The sequence below is a fragment of the Patella vulgata genome, chromosome 4, assembly GCF_932274485.2.
Source record: "Patella vulgata chromosome 4, xgPatVulg1.2, whole genome shotgun sequence".
Taxonomy (NCBI): Eukaryota; Metazoa; Mollusca; class Gastropoda; family Patellidae; genus Patella; species Patella vulgata.
The window spans coordinates 35,319,477-35,329,526 of record NC_065882.2 but is presented as its reverse complement, the minus strand read 5'-3'; the positions used below and the strand labels follow the sequence as shown (position 1 = coordinate 35,329,526).

Genomic DNA, 10,050 nt, shown 5'->3' with positions numbered 1-10,050 from the left:
GGGTGCCAATCATCTCAGCTGCATCCGAAAATTGCAGGAGCATCTCATTCAGGCCCATCCTGGGAGTCAATAGTTCTATGCGCAGATAGAGGGTCTTACATTTATAAGCCTTGCCAATGGTGTCATGTGAACTTTGTGACCAATAACAATTTGACCCTTTTAAGGTATGTTCTGTACAATATCATAGTTCGTATATAAAACGGTATTCCCCCATTTCTACGAACGATAACAGTTGACGAGCCATGAGTGAAATAGCGTTACTCCGTTTGATCTATGTGATACTAATAAAGAGAAAATACAATATACATTTTATTGATTTAACTGTTGAAATGAATATCTACACCAATTTAAAAGTAAGAGTGGACATCATTTCAATCAAAGTAAGCAATTTTTGTTTCTATTCGCCTTAAGCGTGGTAGTGGTACTGTGACATCGATATTATACTGTACATCGTTGACTTCGCTGTTTGACTTGTTGTAGTTGTAACATCATCAAGTTAACCTTTGCCAAAAGTCTAATAATATTAATATCTACCAATTTAGTCTATATTAACACAGACCCTCGAATGGAGGCCTATACATGTAACAACCACCAATCAAGTATATACACGTTGGCCTACTTTTGATATTGAAGTAGTAAATGATCTTGTTCTGGGACCATTACAATATCACAATTCAGCTATATCTTGAACACATTTTGAAGAGCAGCATTCGATCCCTGTAGTCTGAAAATAATAATAATAATAAAAAAAAAATACATATATCAACTTAAAACAGATTTACACATTATAACTTATTACAAATTACATAAACTTTACATAGATCACAATGTGAACTTAGAAATGCACTCCAATGACAATTTGAATGGCACAGAGAGAGAAATGGGGTTTAAAATCCATTTGACACAAACTAGGTCATTTTGGGACTAACATGGTTCAACTTAGTTTCAATTGCAATCATTCGCTTGTGCGTACGGGTCTACATATCGTGTACATACATTTCACACGCTTCAACCAACATCTAATTGTAAAGACTAGGAGATGATCCGTTAATAAGCGTTAATGAGTTTACCAAGTATGAGGAAGCTTAACATGGCGTCAGAAGTAGGATCCACGCCTACATTCACTTGACTCAATGACAGACATTCTGACCATCCAACGCGCACGCATTAACCATCTGGCCACTCCACTGAATGACATGAAAATTTACAAAGGCAAGAATTGTTAATAAAAAGATTTACCTCAAGATAAAAAATACTGGAAATAACCCTATTGCCCTATATGCATGTGTGTAAAAACCTTTAACACCGTAAGATCATGCGACTGAACCGCCAGCATGAGATCCCCAACAATATCTATTTAAGAATAACATAGAAACCAACACCCTATCACCATGCGACCGAACTGCCAGCCTGAGATCCCTAACAATAGGCTATCTATTTAAGAATAACATAGAAACCATAACATCATGCGACTGAACAACCAGCATGAGATCCCTAACAATATCACCCTATCTGCATGTGTGTAAAAAACTTAACACCCTAACATCATGCGACTAAACCGCCAGCATGAAACAAAAACAAACTTAGTGATGTTAGGATGCTTAGCATACAGCCTTGAGCCTGTATTTTGAAGATCATGTACTGAATTTAAATAACGAACATAATCTGAGTCAGATATATACAATCTTTAAGAAGTTCAATAAATTTATCAATCACTGAATCGCTTAGCCATCTATCACAGAGCAAAGTTTTTAATTCAGTCACTGACAACTGATAATTACCAAGAATATTTGGTTTGAAAGAATCTTTTTAAATTCAACAACCTGTTCAAAGATAATATTATCTATTGGCGTAAATAAGGGTTGCCAATTCAAAACGTATTTGTTTTCATTTTCTAATTCTTGCCTTACTCCTTTAGCAATGTAAAAAATCCCGAAAATGCTAAATTTCTTCAAAACTGAAATTGCCATATCAAATCTACATAAAAATCTTTGTTGTTATTATGAGCCTGATAATTTCACCCAAGTCTTTTATTGGAGGCATGTATTTGGAGTCTTCACATTTAGAGAGTTTAATATGTGCAATGTTCCGTTTAATATCATAGTTCCTACATATTACAACAGGAAGAATTTTATGAGGCAAAGATAGACCAATTCTACTACTACTATTACTACTATTTTGTAAAGCCATAGTACAATGTAACTTGCTGACCTGTTTCTATTCCGAAATGTACCGTACTGCATTAAACTTTCAAGTTTCAAGCCAAGCTGAACGTAATATACAGTAGTACAGCACCTTCTTCACCAAACTTCTTTAGTTCTTAACTAGCAAGTCAATAAATTTAATACCACTCGCTATTCAATAGTGTTGAATTGTTGAATCATGAAATAGAAAAGAAAATGGCATAACCGTATTAAAATCAAAAAAGTTAGACCTACCGTTACATATAGTATAGTATAATAAATAATAGGCATTATAGGCCTAGTACTAGTAGGCCTAGCCCCTAGCTCTCACAGTGATAGGTCTATACGGTAAATTGTTTTAACGTTTATGCCATGATAAGTTTATTTATCATAAAGACATATTATAATTAGATATTCATACTTCAGCAAAAACAAAACTCACACTATTTTCATACATTCACTTCATTCAGTAGTAAAATATTAAAGTTTAACTTACACAGGTCAGAAAATCTCCTCAAAAAATAAAAAAGTTCTGACTGTAGGCTAAGTGTAATCAAATTAAGTGCCAAAATCGTAGCTAATACTTTTAAACTAAAAATACTGAATGCATACTTGTGGATTGTGGGTAAAAGCACTCGGCAGATCGGAGTATTTAATAGTGTTGTAAATGAGGGTTTTTATAAAGGTCATGTGATTAGTGTGACGTAACTGATGTTAAATGAGTCACTTATTATACAGCTACCAAACTATCAACACGTCGGTACCACAGCTCGTCTACGTGTGTGTTTGGTGGTTCAACATAGTAAGTCACGAAATATTACATTGGCGTCGCCGTAAATTCACTCGTCGACGACTACGATTGAATATTGGTTTATCGACTGAAGAAAGTGCTGATTCAGCAATTTCAAATAGGTCGAGTCAATCAGGTGTGTTGTAAATTTCACGCTTGAAAACTAGGTCATAGCTTTCAGAGATTTCTGAAGGTCCAACAAGAAGAAAGAAGGGAGAAGAGTAAATAAACGACATTTCAATAACAACATTAAAGAGTACAGCATAAATCCATTGTTACAGATAATTACAGTATTATTCTTTGTTTCACGTAAACGAAAAAAAGTGGTCACGTGAGTTGTTGTCATTCACGACAGCTTACTTACACTATAGGCGGTCATAGCTGCCAAAAATTACAACTTCTAAATAATCTAAGTCAGTGTATTTATTCCCGCTAATTTTCACGAATTGTGCTGATGTACATCGAGTGAAAACTTATTTAATTCTTATCTGAATTATAAATTAATATTTTTGCTGACTTCTTCAAGTCGGTTCTTCGAGTTCTATCAGTTACAGTCCCTGTTGCACTTATTATTGGTGCATAAAAAGTTACTTGGTGTATGGAAGATAATCTCTGACAAAATTATCTTCTGAATATAGACTTATATTAGTCAAGTTAAAATAAAGATAACCTCTGAATATTGACTTATTGCCTTAATTGGTGATTATTCAAAATAAAGATAACCTGTTTTATTGAAATAATTTTCTTTTGTCAGTTTCATTGAAGGAGGGAGAATGGCTCCTATAGACATACAGACTGCGGGTTTAGAGTCATTAATGAGACTTGATAGAATTGGGAAAGTTGAGGCAACGAATATTATAGAAGAAAGGGATGTTTTGGGCATCATAACGATGTCCGATGCAGCGGAGGTCACTGGGTTGCAACCTGACATTTGGCGAAAATGGATTGATGAGGGTCGTGTTACCTTTGACACCGTCTTTGATGGCAGACCAGTAGATGCACCGCAGGCATTGACCTTAATCCAATTTGAGGCTAGCCAAGCGAAGCTGTACGGTCAACTGTCTGGGAAGTATGATGCACTATTTACTTTACAGCGTGAAACAACAGAAAAGCTTTGTGGAATGATGACTTCTGTATTGGAACGTGTTGGTTTACAGTTTCCCTTGTCTGAATCTACACAACTGCATGCATTGCCCACTCCAGTTACTCCTACTCCAGTTTCTCCAGTTATACCTACTCCACAAATTTTGAGAGGAGCTACAGGTCCTGTACTAACCAACACCTTAGCCACCATTCCAAAAGAAAGCAGGTGTGAAAGACCTGGTCATTTTGTTCCGGATGTTCAGTCGTCGGTCCCTGCTGATGGCTTAAGCTGTATTTCTGAGACGAATAACTAGTACTTTTGCTTCCGCTGTCAATTCCCGGACTCAAGTTGATATTTCTCAGCAAGTACCGGATTTTGAGCCAGGTCGTGCAGAGAGGTATGCTGCTACTTCCGGACCTGTGTCACCTGATCAGGTCAATGCTTTCGATGCACATGCTGGAAGCACATATAATAATCAGACTTGGCATTGCGATGAGATGAATTCCACGCACCACAATTCTTGTAGTCGGAAGGAAAAGTCACTGAAGGCAATATCAGTCTCTAACTATCCATTCATGGGTATGGTTAAGAGTCGTTCCCATAATGAACCGTCTACATCTTCGGAAAAATACACGAAGGAGTCTTTGTCCAGTCTAAATGAGATAATTGGGGGGCAACCCGTTTCCTTTCAGGCCCAGTCACCAGACTCACCACCAGCCAATGAAGTTTGTGGCGTTACTGAAAGATCAGCTGATGATCGGACTCCGTTTCCACAATTGCGAAAGGATGTAGCTTGGATTAAGGATGCGATTTTTAACACTCGTATGCTGCGTTATGATACGCGGTCCACCCAACACAAGCGGCTTGAACCTCAACGTCCATCCCCCAATCCTAATGCCTATCCATCTCAGGATTCACGTAAAACGTTTGACCACCCTGACGGTAAATCCTTCAGGCCACAGTCCAGGTCTGGTCACAATTCGCCTTCCTGCAAACTTCCTTGGACTTCCCGGCATTCTCCAGGTGATGCTGCTGCTCAACGGCGATTTTCATCATCTAGAAATCCTGATCACCATACACAATCACTATCAGCTTCTGGAGTTAAACCTGTCCCGATGCAACAGACGGAGATAATATCAACCTTTAAAGTTCGCGGTGTTGCTCATAGACCAGCAATGTTCGATACCCAACAGAGTATGCTGCGTTATGACACGCGGTTCATTCAACAGAATACACTTACACAACGACATCCCTTTTACAGATTCAGCTCTTCAGTGCCCGATCAGTGGTACCAGAATTCAGATGATCGCAATTCTTCTGATTGTAGCCAGTCTCCATATCTTAACCTTTATATCCATTCATCTCAAGACCATCTTGGTCTCGTCTTCGCTCTGCTTCACCAGGTGGTGCCACTGCGGTTCAATACGCACTGTGGCAATCAATTGCTGGGGACGGAATCAATCCTTTAAACTTCAGTCGACTGGCTGTGAGGGTGTTCAACCAGTCTTAAGAACAGAAAGCCCAATTCATACTAATCAGATTCGTCATGTTTGGAGTGGACGTTCTGGGGTAAGGTTAGTGTTACCCATCTACTTGTTCGAACAGCAAACTAATGCAGTAATATCAACATCTTTTTGAATGGGGTGGAGAAAGTAGAGCTAAGAAAAGCTGTTCGATTGAAGGGAATCGGTTCTGCGCCGTTTTCTGTGCTGTCTGTAGATCCTGATACCAAAGTTGATGTTCAGGCAGGTTTCATAGGAGCTGAAACTGGTGCTAAAATTGTTATGCCATCTCATTCTGACTGGAGCCCTACATCAGTTTGGATACACAAGCAGGTGGGAACGATTCGAAGGAGTGCCAACTTTCCCATAGGGCTGGTTGTGTCAGAGATGAGTGACCGTAGCCGGGTCTCCGGTTATACCACCGCAGAAATAAGCATCCAACAATGTAAAAAAGAGATCTCTGCCACTTGGTTAGTTTGGAGTACCGATCCTTTAGTTGCAGGTTGCAGGTCTTTGTGGCATAACATTATCAGGTTCGTGCTTGGTCATGTTGGGTATGTCATTGATTCGTCCTACAAGACTGAACAGCGTATGAAGTTGCCACCTCCTTGGAAGGATCCTTATTTTGGTATTGCTGCAAACCTCACATTGTATCGATTGGATGCCAGAAAACAACAAATAGTTATCGACCGTGATCTGATCAAGCAAGGCTTGAACGACTTTCCATTATGGTTGGAGCGACACTGATATTCATTTCCAGATCTAGAAACTGGTGTTGTTTCGCCCTGCCTGGAGTCTATTCACTTAGAATCAATGATGTTCTGGAAGTTAACAGGCTTACAGTTGATGAATTGGTTCCAGCTAATTCATTCCTTGGGCAAGGCGTTGCAGGATGTTTTTACTCTGACCTGAAGTGTTCGCCAGAAGTTTTAATGATTTTACTGTGTAGATAGCTTTCAGTTTTACTGTACATACAGATTTTAACAAAATGTTTGGTTCCTGTATGAGGTTCCCTGGCGTGTTGTAGGATTCCCTCCTGTACCCTTATCCGTGACCAACTGCCAACAAAACGGGGAGGAATGTTGTAAATGAGGGTTTTTAAAAAGGTCACTTGATTAGTGTGACGTAACTGATGTTAAATGAGTCACTTATTATACAGCTACCAAACTATCAACACGTCGCTACCACAGCTCGTCTACTTGTGTGTTTGGTGGTTCAACATAGTAAGTCACGAAATATTACAATAGGTCAAATATTTTCCAGATGAAACAATGATCCAGTATTGTGCGTGGAAATTGCGTAAATAGCCGCCATTTTGTGAATATGCCGTTGACTTGTGGTTTGGAACTTTCTTATGGTCGATATGTGATAAAATCAACCAATGGAAGAGCGGGATCTAAATTGTAATTCACTTGGAGTGCATAGGTTATGCACGTGCATTTCCCAGTTGCATAGCATATATAAGGACAGTCAAAGTCAGTCTTAGTTGAACGGTGGTGGGTGCGAACCTCAGCTGAAATATTACTTATTTCACTCTGTGGTAAGCATGCCAAGGGGAGACTTTGTCTTCGGTGATCAGCAACTTGAGCAAGTTCCGCAGGAATAATCCATTATTCCGCTCGAGTAAGCCTGATCTCCGGGGTAGAGTTTTGCCTTTAGTCCTTCAGACAAGACGGGCGTTCCAAACTATAGGGAAATTGTTGGTTTATTCGTAGTTACTTTAGTAACGAAAATATGAGAGCTCTACCTGCTCTCTTCCGTTACTGGGGAGCTCTAATGACAACTACATGTACATGTACATCACGAATGTTCGTTTACGGTAAAAATTCCATTCCTAAATTTGGAATATTGGCTGAGCGCAGATATGAACCGGTCTGCGCAGGCGTCAGTTTACTATGGTCGCCGGATTTAAATGAATTTTGTTTGTTTTTCTAGCGCACAATTCTACATGAAAATAGTGTTTGATTATTATAAATTTGTGTCGATTGTGGCAGGAAATGATTCCTTTTGGTGATCAAGGAAGAATCACGGTGCAAAATACACGATAAGGATTCTAAAATGGCCTTATAACCGAGATGGGGAAAAGCCTTATTTTCATACCAGTTGTCATTAGAGCTCCCCAGTAACGGAAGAGAGCAGGTAGGGCTATTATATTTTCGTTACTAAAGTAACTAGTTTATTCGTAGAGTTATGAGTTACTACATGTAGTTATTTTACGGGTTCCGTTTGGGTGACGTAAGATTCGTTGTCTTCCTCTGTACGAATATTGAAAGTTCGGGCTGAGGCAGGCATAAAGCTGTGATGTTTATATATATTTACATGTATTTGTAGAGTTATGAGTTTCTAGTTATTTTACGGGTTCCGTTTGGGTGACGTAAGATTTGTTGTCATCCTTTGTACGGATATTGTAAGTTCGAGTTGAGTTTATATCTTGAGTTTAATTCATTCTGAGAGTTTCATTCGGAAGATATAGGATTTGGTGTGAGCAGACGCTCCGTTTCCTGGTTCGGTAAAGAGACATAGTTGACGTAAGGATAGTTGATGAACTTGGCACAAGTTCTTTATTTCAGCTGGTTAACCATTGGTGAAATGAAGACGAACGGATCCGAATACGCGTTTCGGGCTCTTAATTTTTGTATCTTACGAAATAAAGAATTTTGAAACTCTATAAATGTGTTCCCTTTTACTTCAGTTCACGTGGGAAACCGGACATCCTGTGTACGAACCTGGACTTCCGGTTTGCATAAGAGCCGGTCACTCCCGACGGTCGAGTGTAAATCGGGTACCACCCGTCCTGTTATGGTGGCAAAATGTTTTTTGTTTCACGGAATCAAGGGATGAAGAAACTACTAGAATACAAAATTTCAGAAGGCTCCTTTGGTGGCGTTTCAAGATAAATTACCGTAAACATACTAAACCCACGAACGCCGCCTCGAATCCGGGTGCTGGAAATTTTGCGGTGGTATAACTCGATACGACAACATAGGAAGTTAATGAAATTTGGCATGTTCATACCTTACCCATCTGTCGATTTGGTGCAATAAAGATCTTGGAGACACCAAAGCTAGTTTAGAAGTTATTGCGTGCGCAGTGAGCCTACCCCAACACGATTTCCGCATAGTTTTAGTATGTTCACGGTGATATATCTCGAAAAGCCAACATAGGAAGCTTCTGAAATTTTGAATTCTAGTAGCTTATTCATCCCTTGATTAAGTGCGTAGCGAGCCTACCCTAACCCGATTCTCCAATATGTTTACGGTAATATATCTCGAAACGCCAACATAGGAGCTTTCTGAAATTTTGTATTATAGTAGTTTATTCATCTCTTGATTCCGTGAAACAAAAAACATTTTCCCACCAAAACTGGTTTGGGTCCCTTTTTGATGCAACGTGGATGTACCCGTTGTTTATTGAACCCACAAACTCCGCCTCGAATCCGGGTGCTAGGAACTTTGCGGTGGTATAACTCGATACGCAAACATAGAAAGTTAATGAAATTTGGCATGTTCATGCCTTATGCACCTGTCCAATTGGGGAAATAAAGATATTGAAGCCACCAAAGCTAGTTTAGAAGTTATTGCGTGCGCGATGACTCTACCCTTACCCGATTCCCCCATAGCTTTAGTAAGTTTACGGTAACATATCTCGAAACGCCACCAAAGGAGTCTTCTGAAATTTTGTATTCTAGTAGTTTATTCATCTCTTGATTCCGTGAAACAAAAACATTTTCCCACCAAAGCTGGTTTGGGTGCTTTTTAATGCAGCTTGGGCTTACCCCTTGTTTATTGAACCCACGAACGCCGCCTCGAACCCAGGTGCTGGAAACTTGCGGTGGTATAACTCGATACGCCAACATAGAGAGAAAGAGAGAGAAATGAGGTTTAACGTCCACTCGACACAAACTAGGTCATTCGGGACTAACATATGGTTTAATTTTAATTCAATAATTCGCTTGCGCATAGGGTTCTTTAGCAGTGGAAGGAAACCGGAGGACCCGGAGAAAACCCACGAGGTTGGACAAGCGACCCTACTCCTTGTCACGTACAACCGGGGATTGGAAACCACGCCAGTCGACTCAATGACAGACTTTATGATACAGCGCGCGCACGCTAACCTTTCAGCCATCCAACCCCCCTCCAACATAGAAAGTTAATCAAATTTGGCATGTTCATACCTTATGCACCTGTTCAGTTGGAGCAATAAAGATCTTGGAGACACCATAGCTATAGTTTAGAAGTTATTGCGTCTGCAGTGAGCCTACCCTAACCCGATTTCCCCATAGTTTTAGTATGTTTACGGTGATATATCTCGAAAAGCCAGCATAGGAAGCTTCTGAAATTTTGTATTGTAGTAGTTTATTCATCCCTTGATACCGTGAAACAAAAAACATTTTCCCACCAAAGCTGGTTTGGGTCGTTTTTTGATGCAGCTTGGGCGTACCCGTTGTTTATTGAACCCACAAACTCCACCTCGAATCCGGGTGCTAGGAAC

At 39.7% G+C, this 10,050-nt stretch overlaps 1 long non-coding RNA gene across 1 annotated transcript; it reads right to left on the bottom strand.

The window, feature by feature from the left end:
- Positions 1-437: 437 nt before the first annotated feature.
- Positions 438-2,820, bottom strand: LOC126817227 (uncharacterized). Its single transcript, XR_007678889.2, has 3 exons — positions 2,680-2,820; positions 2,212-2,354; positions 438-724 (listed from the first exon to the last, which is right to left on the bottom strand). It is a non-coding gene; the product is annotated as an uncharacterized LOC126817227 (long non-coding RNA).
- Positions 2,821-10,050: the final 7,230 nt, after the last annotated feature.